The sequence below is a fragment of the Zeus faber genome (assembly GCF_960531495.2).
Source record: "Zeus faber genome assembly, chromosome: 14".
NCBI classification, from domain to species: domain Eukaryota; kingdom Metazoa; phylum Chordata; class Actinopteri; order Zeiformes; family Zeidae; genus Zeus; species Zeus faber.
The window spans coordinates 25,574,818-25,590,357 of record NC_137200.1 but is presented as its reverse complement, the minus strand read 5'-3'; the positions used below and the strand labels follow the sequence as shown (position 1 = coordinate 25,590,357).

At 45.1% G+C, this 15,540-nt stretch overlaps 1 pseudogene across 1 annotated transcript; it reads right to left on the bottom strand.

Annotated features, from left to right (window-relative positions):
* Window positions 1-6,242: 6,242 nt before the first annotated feature.
* Window positions 6,243-8,348, bottom strand: LOC307240333 (putative vesicular acetylcholine transporter-A; annotated as a pseudogene). Its single transcript has one exon. The product of its transcript is annotated as a putative vesicular acetylcholine transporter-A (transcript).
* Window positions 8,349-15,540: the final 7,192 nt, after the last annotated feature.

The following is a 15,540-nucleotide window of genomic DNA, read 5'->3' as shown; positions in this document are numbered from 1 at the left end:
GGGTTCACATCAGAGGAGACGGGGTTCATACCCTCCCCCATCCCAGAGGAGGTCGGGGTAGAAGGGCTCGGCCCAGAGGATGACGGCCTCACCACGCCCTGGCCAGAAGTACAGTCATCACAATGTGTTCACTAGTCCTGGGGAGGCACTCCCCGGAGAGCTCCACTTTGGGTTGGACCCAGCCGTGCAGCCGGAGCAGTGTGCACCACGCGACGTCCCGGTGGCCACGGAGGAAGGCTCAGCTGGACAGATACGAAGCAGAGGGTCACATCACGTCAGTCAGTGAGCCCACGGATCGGATCGGCAATGTGGTCACAGCCAAACGACCAGAAGTTTGTTGACAGCCACATCACCTCAACCTGGCCCTCAGGCGTTCACATGACATCATGCCCACGCTGGAAGATGTGCTTAATAAGCTGCCTAAAGTTTTCACACTGGTTGAGATGCTTTTCTTCAGTGCAAACTGAATGAGGCTGGCAGCCTCACAACCCCCCCCCCCCCCCCCCCCCCGTGGCCGGAAGAGGCGGTTGAAACTGTCGTTTGGTGTGTCAGAATCTCCAGGGGACAAAGCTGTAAGTCGGAGCTGTTTTGGACATGCCAGCCCCATCCCATGTCAAGGGCGTGCAAAGACTCGGCGGGCTCGTCACTCACCTGGCCGAGCGTCTCTCCGACGGCTCTCAGAAGTAGGCGAGCCTTCGAGGAGACTCACGAACGAGGACACAGCTTGGACCAGGCTGCCAAAGCAAGGCGCAGCTGCCAGGGAGATGAAACGGCTCGTGACAATGACGCCCGTGCTGCGATACTACAACATGTCAAAACCCGTCACAGTGCAGAGCGACTCCAGCCAGCGCGGCATGGGCTGTCGTCTCGTCAAGTCCAGTTTATTTATATAACCCTTCATCACAGTACGGTCTCAAAGGGCTTCACCAACCCACTTTTCACATAGAAATCAACAGCGTTTCCTAGTCTGATCCCTCATTCCGTCAAGAAAATACTCTGAGAAAACCCTTTGGGGGAAAAAAAAAAAAAAAAAAAGGAAGAAACGTTGAGAAGGGACGGAAGGAGGAATCCCCCGTCCAGGATGGCCAGGCTCCAGGGGATGCCGAGTGTGCAACAATGACAATGTAACATGACAAGTCATAGGATATTGTACCTCTCTTCAATGTAATGTCAAAGCTAAACGGTATGAGGGTCTGTTTGCTGGTGCAGAGCAGGTAGACAGACGCCTCCGGGGATGTGGTCCGTCTAACCCAAGGATGAAGGCAGGGTGAGAGGCAAGCTAACAGGTCGAGTGTGGTTACCCAAATGCAAGACTGTAAAATAGAGCCTTAAGTCTTGATTTGAACATTTTAAGGGAAGTAGCAGCTCTCTCGACGGTCTATCGCTTTCGCATCGAGGGCACCCACACCTACAGAGCAAAACCATGTGCGGAAAGGGAAGGAATTGCTCCGCGTCGTTTTGGCCTGCCAGCGCTTCCATCATTATCTGTGTGGACGAGATAATATCGCAGCGGTGACAGATCACAAGCCCCTCATAGCAATCTTCAGTAAGCCTCTCCTTACCGCTCGCAAGCGCTTTTCAGAGCATGTTCCCGGCTCTACAGAATTACAATCTGCGAGTTATCTACAAACCAGGACTGGAAATGTTTGTGAGTGACACACTGAGCAGGGCTGTCACTTCAAACGCCCATCCTCGGCTCCGTGCATGCAGAGCACACGGTCTGCAGCACGGTGGACGAGCAGCTGGTAATCGAGCACATAAATATGGGCGACTATCTGAACGTCACAGACTAGAGACTGCCACAGATACAGCAACACATAGACAGACAGCTGCAGGCAGTGAAGACTACTATTCTGCGGGGTTGGCCCGTTGCCAAGGAGGAAGCAGAGCAGGCAGTCAGAGACTACTGGCCTATCCCAGAGGAGCTAAGTGTTCAGAATGGAGCGTTGTTTAGAGGACAAAGAGCTGTGATCCCTAAGTCCTTGCGGCAAGGCCTGCTATAGACAAGCGCGGGAGACAACATACTGGCCTGGAATGCAGTTAGTCAGTAAGTGTACAACATGCAACGAGAGTATGCTATTGAGCAGCAAAAAGAGACAATACTGGGCCATGAACTGCTTACTCTTTTCCATTGAAGTGCGAAAGACTTTCCGATGATAGTTGATCGCTACTCTGATTTCTGGGAGATTGATGTTCTGCCAGGTCTCACCGCGGAGGCAACAGTTCAACAATGTAAGGCTGAATTTACTTGGCGCGGTCAACTTGACTGGGTCATCTCAGACAACGGACCCCAGTTTGGGGTCAGTTCCATCAATTTGCCATTTATCACCTCCCCACCGAGGCGTCCCGGGCCAACGGAAAGGCAGAAGCAACTGTCACAATCGCAAAGAACCTAGCTGGAAGGCAAGGACACCTGGAAGGCAATCTTTCAATGGAGCAACACCCCAGCAGAGGGTATGGACAGAGGTCCTGTTCAACGACCTATGTCACGGGGTGTGAAGTTGGCCCTGCCGGTGGCTCACGCACTTCTTGAGCCACGGGGTCTCCAAGCTCATCTACGACAGGACCGCTAAGGATTTACCTGAGCACTACCAGGCGACACCACCTGGCAGGGGGGAGAGTGTCTGGGGAAGTTTGCTCCACGGTCATATCTGGAGGAGGTCGAGGGCTCCTTTTATCTACGTGGATCTACGTGTGGCAGCGCCGACACCGTCACAAAACATGGTCCGTTCAGAGGGGCCTCCTTCTGAATGCAGTGGGTTTCAGACACAGAGGAAGGAATGTTCTCTCCTCAATCTACTCCCATTAGGCTCCACAGCGGTCTGCAGGCCACTGGCCCGCCACGGTGACTTTGGACAAATCTGCTGTCACGCCTTCACCCCATTCCCTTGCTCTCTCTCTGGATATGGCCGTGGGATACGGCCTCTCGACAGGCTGAACCTGTAAGTTCACATGGACTGTGAGCTACAGAGCCTGTGTGTAAAGGGCAGGGTGATATGGGCTGTTTAGTTGACTTTCAGATCCAGGTCCATGTTTACATTGTTTGGTACAGACATGTCTTTGGTTAAGGCATAATTTGTTATTACAAGAAGAGTTGTGTCTACATAAAGAAAAGGGAGATGTTATGAATGGTATTATAGTTCCACCTATTGGATGTTCAGTGGCAGTACACTTAAGGTAAAGTCTGCAGTCTCCCATCAGCCTTTGCGTGTTTCTGCCCCATTGTTGTTGTAGCAGCCTCTAAAAGTGTGTTATCAACCGACTTGACGGTCTGTCTCGTCTTCATGACGCCACAAACAAGTGAGATGAATGAGAGATGCAGACTTCTCTATGAAATTCAGTTACTGGGGGCAGATCCACCGAGCGTGGGAACCAGAGCAGCCTGCAGCTCACGTTCCATTTGCTCTGCACAATACGTCTGGCCACCCTCCCATTCAAACAGGTTTCCACTGACCTTGCCTGGGTCGGTCCAATCACAACCGTTTAACTGATATGGGGCGGGTTTGATACCATGACGATGCAGAGGAGAGCCGTTGACCTTACCAAGATGGCTGCCGCTGACGTGGAAGGGTCTGTTGAATCCTCTGTGGTGACAGTATTAACCCAGCTGGACGCTTTATTTTCTATAAAAAGCTTTTACTGATAAGAAAGATGTGTTTGTTGTACTTCACACAGGATTTGGTAAAAGTTTAATTTACCACGTGCAGATGTAACTACTTTTGTATTGTATTATAATATGTTCCTATTAGACGTGGTCAAAGTGTCAAATAATGAGGTTAACTAATGACAAAGTAATGGCTGTGAACAAAACACTTCCAAAGGTTTTTTTCTACTCTTTGCACGAGCTGACGTCAGCTGGTCACGGTTTTCCCTATATGGTCATCTGCTCCGTCCCATCCACTGTGCGTTTCTCCAAACAAAACCGATAAAAACAGTGTCCTCGTCCTATCCTCATCTTAGAGTTGTGTCCAGAGTTTTCAGAAAGTATTTGTCCCCTTTTTCTTTTTTTTTTAAGAGGAAGATATTTTCTATAAAATACTGTATTTTAATCTCTCTGTGACCATTCGTTCCATAATTTTACACAAACGGGAAGTAAAGGCACTAGGTCTGTAACTAGAGGGGTCCCAGGGGTCTTTTCCTGTTTTTAGAACCGACACTAGTGCTGCTTGTTTCCACACTGAGGGAAGTTGGTCAGCATCCCAAAGTCTGTTAAACAGTCTTAACACTATGCTCAGTGTATCATCTGTCATGTGTGACGACAAACATATAACATAATATATTATAACAAAACATAAGATATAACATGTGACATAACATCTCATTTTATAACATAATATAACATGACATATTATAACATGACATATAACATTATATCATAACATCTAACATATGCCTAATTATAACATATGCCATATATATAACATAATATATGTTATATAATATAACATAACATATCATAACATATCATATTATAACATATGCCATATAATACCATAATATAACATATTCCATATTATAACATATAACATAATATATCATAACATATAACATATTATGCCAGATAACATACCATATAACATATACCATATTATAACATTTTAACATATTATAATATATTAGAACATAATATAACATCTAAAATGTAACATCATATAACATAATGCCATATTACATACCATAACATATTATGCCATATTTTAACATACAGCATCTTTCCCAGGAGACGGCTGACGAGCACTAAATGCTCTTCTCAGCTCAAGCAAATTGAACACCAGGTCTAAGGGATCTCCTGACATCTCCCCTTTCTCCAATATTTTTGGATTCTTCATTAAGGTTCTATTCCTACACCGCCTGGCCTCCTCTGTAACATCCAAGCTCACATCCGCTTGGAAGTTCCGGACATTTGTTTGCGCTGACCTCTTGGAATGCATCCCAATTAGCATTTCTCAATTTCCATCTGGGAATTTTCTTTCCCTTCTCATAATAAATCACTGCGACAACTTCAGTCAGTACAGGGTGGTGATCGCTACCTACCGCAGCATGATTTATCACCCTCCATGTGCTTACACCTCGCGCTAGATACAAATGTCAGGTTGAGTGCTGGTTCTGTGTTTGGCGTGCTATTACATCGTGTGTCTTCCCCATTATTAATCCACATCAAACTATGATCATCTATCAATTTTTCAACAGCTAAACAGTTTGTGTCGGTAAAATGGCTCCACCGTAAAGAAGTATGTGAATTGAAATCCCCACGTCATATTATGCTGTCTTGCAATGGTCCTTGCAAAATACAAAGCATAAAAAGGACCAAAAAGTGTCTAAAACGGAACCTTCAAATAAATATGGCAGACTACCTGCTGGGTTTGAGACATGGCACCAACATCATTTTATATTGGCGCAAAACGTCTAGTGATGTTACACGTGTACTGAATTTCGTAGGTTTTCGTGGAAGAAAGTGAATAGGTTTGATGGGGTTTTTTATTTTCTAGGGGGCGCCAGCGAGCCATAATGCCACGCCCAAGCATGGGACCCTTGGAATCTCAAAATGACTCACCAGTACTGATGAGTGTGCAAAGTTTTGTGTGTTTGAGTATCTTCAGGCCCTCAAAAAGCCGATTCAAAAAGGCTGAAGAAAGAAGAATCAAAAAGAAGAATAAACGGAGCAATAACAACAGGGTCTTCACCCACATTCTGAATAATGCACTTTCCTGCCATTTATTTTATTCACTCGGATTACTTCCCCTTGTTGTCCCCCATCCTTCCAAATAATCAGCAGTGATCCGTTTGATTGGATCACTGCTTTGGATTGGATTCCAGTCGCCGAGAGAAGCCGCCTCTTGTGCAAGTTTAACAATTACCTTGAAATCCCATTTTCTCCTTTCCACTACAGCTGCTCTCCTGTCGTAATAACTATCGTCTCATTTATTCTCTTTGCGTTTGTCTTTCCTTACCGTGTTCCATTCTTCATAACTCCCTCCTCCTACAAGCATCTCTCCTTTTATGTTGCTCAGCTGTAATATATGCTACATCTATGTATTACCTGATTTTTCCTCTGGATATTAATACATTTAAATGTAAACTTGAATCCTGGGGAGTGTTATCCTATTCAGATTTTGAATAGCAATGGGTCTTTGACTTTCTTTTAAAGCTTTTCTGCAACCTCTGAATGTCGACTAATAAGTGAAATGATTCCGTCCAAATCTCTTCACATTCTAGCCCGCTCCTTTAGAAATAGACTCTTTAAATTTGTTTATTTGTTTCATCAATGACTTCACTGCACTTTAGTTCGATATTCCATTGTTAATAGAAATGCTGCCACGACATGAAGAGGCCAAATCAGAGGGTAAAGTGTGATCTTAACCCAACTCTAAAAGCGCTTGAGTGGGAAACTAGATGTGAAATTCTGTGCAGCATAAAAAATTGTGGTTTGCACAGACTTTGCAGATTTTATTATGTAAATTAATCTACACTTGAGTACGGAATATGATATCAAACCATTTGGATACAGTGATACATACTGATAATGAACAGACAGAATGGAGAGGACGCCCACATGGACAGATCTCTTTTTTTGTGCTGGATTCTGCGCGGTGTGTATGTAAATGAGCGATGAGATAATATAACATTGGGATCTAGCTCTGGCAATATGGGCACTTTGATACTTGGAGTCAGTTTGTACACATGCTCTCCAGGGGATTCCTCCTCGGAGAAGGACCGCCGCGCAAAGGTTGTCCATGGCGTTCTCGTCAATCGTCGTGCGGTCCCTTCCTCCTCTTCCCTCGTTCTTCCATCTTGATGGTATCTCTCGGTCCCTGTCGGTCCGTCCTCCGGCAGCATGTTTCGCTCTGAGAAGGAAGGTTTAAGCTACGGCACGCTCTTCAGCGACAGCAGCACAGGCGCGTAAAGCACGTTGGCGAGGCCCATACCCAGGTTGAGCTGGACGAACCCCAGATCATTGACTATCTGCCCGGCCGCCACGGGTCCCAGCGCGTAGGCCAGGCAGTGGGAGATGTCCGCGATGGCGAAGACGCTGCCGTAGACGGACGCGTGCCGCACGTCGACCAGGAAAGCCAGCGTGGGCAGCAGCGCCGCGTCCACCAGGGCGACGCCGAAAGAGATCCCGCACAGCGAGATCATCAACTGCCCGATGTTTATGCAGGCCGGCACCGTGCAGGAGCTGGCGCCGATGAACACCATGCCGATGGCCCCGCAGAACCACTGGAGGTGCGGGTACTTCGCCGCAAACCTCACCGTCAAATACACCCCCAGGACATGCAAGAAGAACGCGGGGAACCACGTCAGGCCGATCTCCCACTGGGTGACGTGCATGCTGTCCTCCATCCAGGTGGCGATGGTGGGTTCCAGGAAAGCCCGGGGGATGTTACAGGTGATCAGGGCGCCGGCCACCACGGTGATGTACGGGTCCATCGTCAGCTTGAGGATGTGGGTGCCCGCGGGCATGTTCTCCCTCTCCTGGTTGGAAAAGGGCTTGAGCACCGCCAGGCACATGATGCCATCCACCAGGCAGATGCAGGCGAGGACCAGGAAGAGGACGCGCTTCCCGGCAAACTCGTACGCGAGCCCCCCGAACGGGGGCGCCACGACGCTCCCGAGGGAGAAGAAGGCCAGGGCCATGCCCAGGGCTTTGCTCCTCTCCGTATCCTGCGGGTACTTGTCCGCGATCAGGGCGATGCCAGAGGTATGGGCGAACGCGGATCCCAGACCCTGCATGCTGCGCGCCAGGAACAGAGTCCAATAGTTTCGGGCGAAGGCAAAGGTTAGCGTGGACAGAAAGATGATGTTTAGTCCAATGAAAAGTGGAACGTCATACCCGACCCTGTCTATGAAGGTACCGCTCAGTGGGGTGACCAGGAGCTGCAGGATCGCCTTGGATGCGAACAGCGCCCCGATCTGCAGGTAAAAGTCCCCCCTGGTGACCATATGGACGGTGCTGTTGGTGGAGTTGGTGAGCATCAGCCGTGCGTTTGCATGGACCGCTTCGTTCTGCAGCTCTGCCAGGTAGCCAGGTATGATTGGCACGATGACCATACAAAGCATGTTGTCTAAAAAGAGTGTGACGCAGACTATCACTAGGATAATCCGTCTCTGTGGATCCGGGTCCTGGACGGCGGCGCCCGGCTGTTTGGTTCTTTCCCCCATCTGGAACAGTTTCATGGCGGTAGGTTGTGCCAAATTAGCGGCCGGTCCCTCCGTGGTCCCCTCTGGCTCCATGGCTTTTACCTCCTCTCACTCAAGTCTTGAATAAAGACATAAACACGATATGTATTTAGCCTCCGTGAACCGACTAAACTTCCCCCGGTTTGTCTTTGTGTAGCCGATGCCCTTCCCCTCCCCTCGCTGTCGTTGGAAGCTCATTTCCACTCTGGTGACTCGGACGCTCCTTGTACCCGTCGTCCGCTCCTTTATCGCCTCCTGCTCCGTCATCCAGGGGACGTGCTGCGCCCCCGACAACAAGCCCCGGTCGTCGGGTTTGTTGGAAGGGAGGACAGAGCAGGGGCCGACAGGCTGCAGGTTCGTCGACTCCCCCACCGTATATTTCTTGTTAACCCTGTAAGGCCCAGAGTTACAAAACGACAGACGCCACTTTTTCAGATATCCCCAAAAAATATATCTGTAAATGTTTTTTTAAAGACCACATTTATAGCACAGATTAAACACAGTAAATATGTTTTCTGGGTCTGTGAACTCACACAAGCTGCAAACTTTCCTTCCAGCACGTCTCTTTGTTTTATTGGAATTGATTTGTCAAGATCCAAGAAAGTAAAACACCTTAATTTTTTTTTTTGTGTGCGATTATTATCATTATTATTATTATTATTTCTAGAACATTTAGATATTTAGTTTAGATTTGGTGCTGACCTTCATGTCTGTTTCGTATCTGGGTGAGGTCGGTGTGTGCATCTGACCCTCCTCACATGTTCACATGGAAAACAACACTAAAACAAACATCACCGTCTGTGATGATTCACTGTAACTGACTTCTAAACGTGTTTTCTCCGTTAACATTCTGAGTTTAGACCGGAGTTGAATAAAGTATATTATATCCGGTTGCAGTATTTCAAACTCTATCTGTATCTTATCAGTTCAAAAAAATACATTGAAGTGATGTATTCCTTTTTGATAAGGAGAGTAGAACAGGATCGCCAGATTTATACTGTTATGGGTCTAAATAAGCAGTCGGCCCTGCAAAGGAACCCTTAGCTGTTCTGTATATTTGTTCACACAATGTGAGTACAAATACAGAAATTCTGCTCCCAGCGAGGGCCAACGTTGCATTATTACCGCAATCATTTTAATTTCCCGAGAAATTTACTAACACACAAAAATCCTTTGATTTGTGCATCAGATGCCTCCGACAACAACATCTGAAAGGTGAAAAAGAAAAACTTTGCTAGTTTTTTCCTCTATATTTGGGCTTTAGAGAGTTAATAAAAGAAAGGGGGACCAGGTCATATTTCAGTGCACATAAAATAGGCCTATTGGAATTCAGCTGAAAAAGTTGAAATGTGGAGGACTACTGCTTGATTGCAACAGAAAATAGATTTGATCGGAGTCATAGGATCAACTGAAAAAAATGCAGATACGTTTGTTGAACCTGTTATTTTTTTCTCAGCTCAAGATGTACCTTCATTTGGAAAACTGAAGTCGACGAACCCTAAAAAAAAAATCGAGTTCAATTAATTTTGACGCCGATCCAATGACCACTTTTTTAGGTGTGGGCATTTCCTTATGCTGATGCGTTTTCCAATTAAATTTTTAAATAAGGGCCCCCTTTTTTGGGGGCTCCAGGTAGTACCGTTACAGGCAACATACAGATCAGGATTGCGCCGCAGAACGATCGACCCATTGAAAAGAACTTCAACCTAAACCTGAGCTCCAGGTTGCGCTTCCTTTCTGCGGAGACGCTGAGAGAAATGTCATCAAAAGTGCAACAAACTTGACCGGTCTAAATATGTGCAATACTCTTTAATACTCTGATTCCTATTTATGTTGTTTCTACTTAGGTTTATATTTTTATTTGTTTTATATTGTTTATAGTGCCTACCTTGATTCTCACTTACTTTTAGTTGCTATAACTCCTTATTGATGCACTCTATTTTCTGCTGTCACTTTTTGCTGCTGTAACTGTGCAAATTTCCCCGTTGTGGGACTAATACCGGATAATCTTATCTTATCTTATCCTGTCTTATCTTAGAAGCCGGGGATGAATGAAAAAAGAAAGGTGTTGAAGACAAAACGTTGGCATTTTTAATTGAATTCTGGGACTTGTAGGGTAATCCACACAACGCGGACACTCGCGTGGATTTCAACCGTGATATGTGCCTTTTGGTGAAATGATCTTTATATTCCCGTACCTTCTCCCCAACGTGCTGCGTCTTTTATTGAGTCATGCACTTGTAATGTCTCCCTGCCAAGTGTGGACGTCAAAGTGCTGAAAGAATTGAAATTGGTACTGAAAGATCAGCGTTTTGAACTGCGGCGCCAGGAAAGGACAGAAAGCGTGAGGATCCAGGACCTTCTCTCCGGGGCAGCGCCGGCGTCCGTCCTTAAAAAAGAGGAGGAGAGGAGCGGGGGGGAGGCGGAGGGGCTCCTGGACGCTCTCTTCAAAAGGGTGAGTCATGGCACTGGAATGACCCCAGCCTTTCATTCTGCGGGGGATGGCTGTGTGATCAGTTCCAGAACACGGCACTTCTGCACTGGAAACACGGGAATAAGAAACTCACTTCGGCTCAAAAGACAAACAAAATAAAGTGTGGCGGCCCGAAAAGGCCAAAAAGCTGCTATCCACACTGACACACTACAATGGAAGCACGCACGGACACACGTCTGACACGTATAACAGACTTTCTGATCCCGAGTGTTGGATGAACTTGGATTTTCTGTCTTTGGGCGCGTCCTGTACACGTCTCCCCCACGAATCCTTCGGAGCACGGCCAGACTTTACCTTCCGGTCGCAGAGATCAAAGTGTCAAAGAGTTTTCTGCCCTTAAAGAATAAACAAACCGATATTACGGTAAACCTCTGATAAACTCAGTGTTCTTCCCCGAAGCCCCTCTCCAGATGTGTTTGTGACTCAGACGAGGAAGGCAGCTGGGATACACGCTCTTGCATACACACACACACACACACACACACACACACGTACACACACACACACACACACACACACACACACACACACACACACACACGTACACACACACACACACACACACACACACACACAGATAAATACAATGAATAATAAAGAGAAAATAAACATATTTTTGTATATACATATATTTAGTATTATTATTTTTATTATTATTATTATTAGGCGACCCCTAACAGGAGCAGCCAAAAGAAGAAGAAGAAGATTATTATTTTATAATCTATTTATTCATTTTTCTTTTTTTTACCTATTGTTTTGGCGTATTTTCTGCCTAATGCCTAAAAATAAAGCATTTTCTATTTTTATAATTGGTAGGTCCGAGAGGCACCAGGCACTTTGGTAGAATGTTGATCTTCACAGGGTAGTGTGTGTTGGTGTCATTATTCCATATCTCCCTTCTGGTCCCAAATACATTATAACATCCGTGGACGTTGTTTTTATGATGTGGTCATATCTCAGTTGAAGTGCTCAACACATGTTGGGGTGTCCTCCTGACACGTTCGTTACAGAAGAATCCCTCTCTATCTTTTTCGATGACGTCTAGTGATGTCAATCTGCCAGCACAGATTTCTCAGGCTATCTGCTGCCTCGAGAACTTCAAATATACAACTTCCAGAGACCTGGACTCTGATTCTCTGCCTGATTCCCTCGATTCTGATTATTTGCCTGATTCACTGGACACGGCTTCTCTGCCTGATTCCCTGGACTTGGATTCTCTACCTGATTCCTTGGACTCTGATTCTCTGCCTGATTCCCTCGATTCTTATTCTTTGTCTGTTCCCGGGACTCAGATTCTCTGCCTGTTTCTGTGAACCCTGATTCTCTGCCTGATTCCCTGGACTCGGATTCTCTTCCTGATTCCCTGGACTTGGATTCTCTGCCTGATTTCTGGACCCTGATTCTCTGCCTGATTCCCTGGACTCTGATTCTCTGCCTGATTCCCTCAACTTGGATTCTCTTCCTGATTCCCTGGACCCTGATTCTCTGCCTGGTTCCCTGGACCCTGATTCTCTGCCTGGTTCCCTGGACCCTGATTCTCTGCCTGATTCCCTGGACCCTGATTTTCTGCCTGATTCACTGGACTTGGATTCTCTGCCTGATTTACTGGACCCTGATTTATTGCCTGATTCCCTGGACCCTGACTCTCTGCCTGATTACCCGCACCTTAATTTTCTGCCGGATTCCCTGTACTCTGATTATCTGCCTGCAAGGTTGCCCTCTCTGACTGGTCTCCTGGTTTTGACCCCTGCCTGCTTTTTGGAATAAACCTTGTGGACTGTGCCTTCTTACCTGGTTGTTTTTGTGTTGTGCTGAAGGTCACATCTATTCAGAGTCAGTGAGCGTAACAACGGGGCTGAGCCGGATACTAATAGTGCCACAGATGGTAACACCAGAACTGTGACTCGGGGCCACTGCTGAAATTTAAATAAAAATGCAAATACTGTATATTAAAGGGGAGCTCAACAGGGGAGCTCAAGTGTGTGTGTGTGTGTGTGTGTGTGTGTGTGTGTGTGTGTGTGTGTGTGTGTGTGTGTGTGTGTGTGTGTGTGTGTGTGTGTGTCTGTGTGTGTGTCTGTGTCTGTGTCTGTGTCTGTGAGTGTGTGTGTGTGTGTGTGTGTCTGCTCACATATGTTTGACATGCAGTGCTCTGGTCCACAGATGACGCAGAACAGCCTTTCTGCCGCTCTTTGACCCTACAAGGCCCCAAGGCCATACACAAAACACTACCTTCTTCGTGCATATGTGTGTAGAGTATATGTCCGGACGTAAAGGCGAGCCCAAACATGCGTGCACGTTGAGCTCACACAGGTCTAACTGCGCACATACGCACAACCTCGTGTCCATTGGCGCACGCTGTCTCCAGCCGCTCTACCTTTATTCATACGTGTGTGAGTTGTTGATGGCTTTCTTTTGTCAGAACCCCTCTCTGATGTCGCGCCCTGTTCTTCCCTGTCGGCGTTGAGGGAGTCCACATCTGGTCCTGGAGACTGAAGAAAACTAAAGCTTAACAAATCGCCCCGAACCAAGCTTCGCTTCCGCATCTGTATCCAATCAAACTGTTCTGAACTAACGTCTATTTGAATTGAACTTGTCAAGGTCGGGTGACGCAGGGGGAAATGGCACATTAATACATGGCGCTTGAGCGGACGTCAACTCGGTCGCGAATGAAAGATGAAACCGAGTGTTGAAACGATTGTTACCAATATCTCTTCAAGACCAGAGCTGCCGCCAACGTCTTGCTCAGTTCTGCTGGCCCACGCTGGCCGAGCTCTCCATCATCACCACAATGTCGGCGTTGTCGACGAAGGTGACTGCGGGACACACACAGCAGGAGACGGCAGGATGAAAAGGGTTAAAAGGGAAGAAGAACATTAGAATTACACACATTTTGAAAAGAAAATAGGGGGAAAAAATACCGACTGGGACATTTGAGTCTGGACGCTTTATATACACATACACATACATCTGTTAGATGTGGGTATGTGTGCGTTCATTTGTGCTTGTGTTCATGTGCATCCGGTTTGTGTGTGTGCTGATGTGTGTGAGGTGTGGGTGGGTGTGGAACCGTGGCACCATTCATGCTAGAGGTGAGGTTGTGCAGGAAAGTGCCGACCAGCAGCCCAGCAAAGCTCTCCAGAACGACACAGATTTCTAACCTGAGTTCTAACCTGTCCCGGGGTTTTTTTTTTTGTTTTTTTTTTTGATAGTTAAGGCAAGGCAAGTTAATAATAATGTCATCATTCAAGATTCAAGATTCAAGATTTTTATTTGTCACATACATATACATACTTCCATACATATATGCAGTGAAATGTAATGCAACGGTGATAGCACACAATAAGTCCTAGGAAAAAGTACAAAAATAAAATAAAATAAAAAGTAGAAAATTCCTTTCTAATAGACCGACTAACTGACTCCTAAAACGTAATACAGTAAGTGGAATACTTATAGAATAAGATAAAAAATATATAGAATAAAATACAATAAAAAATAAATTGAAATAAAATGGAATAGGTTGAAGGAATATGGCTATGTATATACAGATATGTGCATTTAAAGTGGCATGTGATCATAAAAAAAGATATAATTTTTTTTTACCCTGTGCCGTCAGCACGCTGGGCATACACAGTGTATTTGTTCCATTGCATCGAGGAGAGAGTTAGTCTGCAAATGGAGTTCAACTTCTCTCGCTAATGGGTTAAAGGTAGATCTACTGATCTACTAAATCAGGTTGACCCAGTTATCTGATGATACAGCACTGTTTCTAAGGCATAAACATCAGGCTGAACATAGAGCACATGCATCAGGTTTAAAATTCAACAAATATAAATGTGAAATGTTCTGCTTTGATCAGACTGAGGAACAACCTTTATGTTTTACACCTGTTAATAAATATGTACATATATATATGCACATATATATACATATATACAGTATATACAAACAATCAAACGATTTTTAAATATATAATGTATAAATATGTGTAAATATATATCCACAGTATATATATATATATATATACGTACACATATTTATACAGTATATATATATATATATATATATATATATTATATATATAGATATATATGTACATATATACATATATACAGTATATACAAACAATCAAACGATTTTAAAATATATAATGTATAAATATGTGTAAATATATATCCACAGTATATATATATATATATACGTACACATATTTATACAGTATATATATATATTTTATATATATATAGATATATGTACATATATATACATATATACAGTATATACAAACAGTCAAACGATTTAAAAATATATTATGTATAAATATGTGTATATATATATATATATATATATATATATATATATATATATATATATATACACATATTTATATAAAAAATCGTTTGAAGCGGGGTGTCGTCACATCTTATCGCGATACTTCCGATTCGAGAGTTCGCTCAGTCTTCTTCGGTTCTGACGTCACTGCCTCCACATTTCTAATCACATATTTAAAATCATATGTATTTTACAATTTTATATTTTAAAAGTAGATCTTTTGGGCGTTGGCTACTCAGTCCTTTCACCGAGGTTTTCGATCAAAAAATAAATAAACGGTACTTCGGGCGGAAGTTGCGTTGGACACTTTCCCGCGTTTTCGCCTGCTGCTTTTGGGTACGTTCGATTATGTTGACGGCCAGTGCCGGTATGCCTCATGAGCCGCTGTGGGCGTAGCGGGGCCACTCTTATTCCCCCGTCTGGGAGGTGGCCGTTAGTCTGAGCCCACGGTTCGCGACGGCGGGTCCAAGCCCATTCAAATGCGACGCGAATAGATAAAAGATACAGAGTTGTACAAACACGTTCGTAGTAGTGTTATT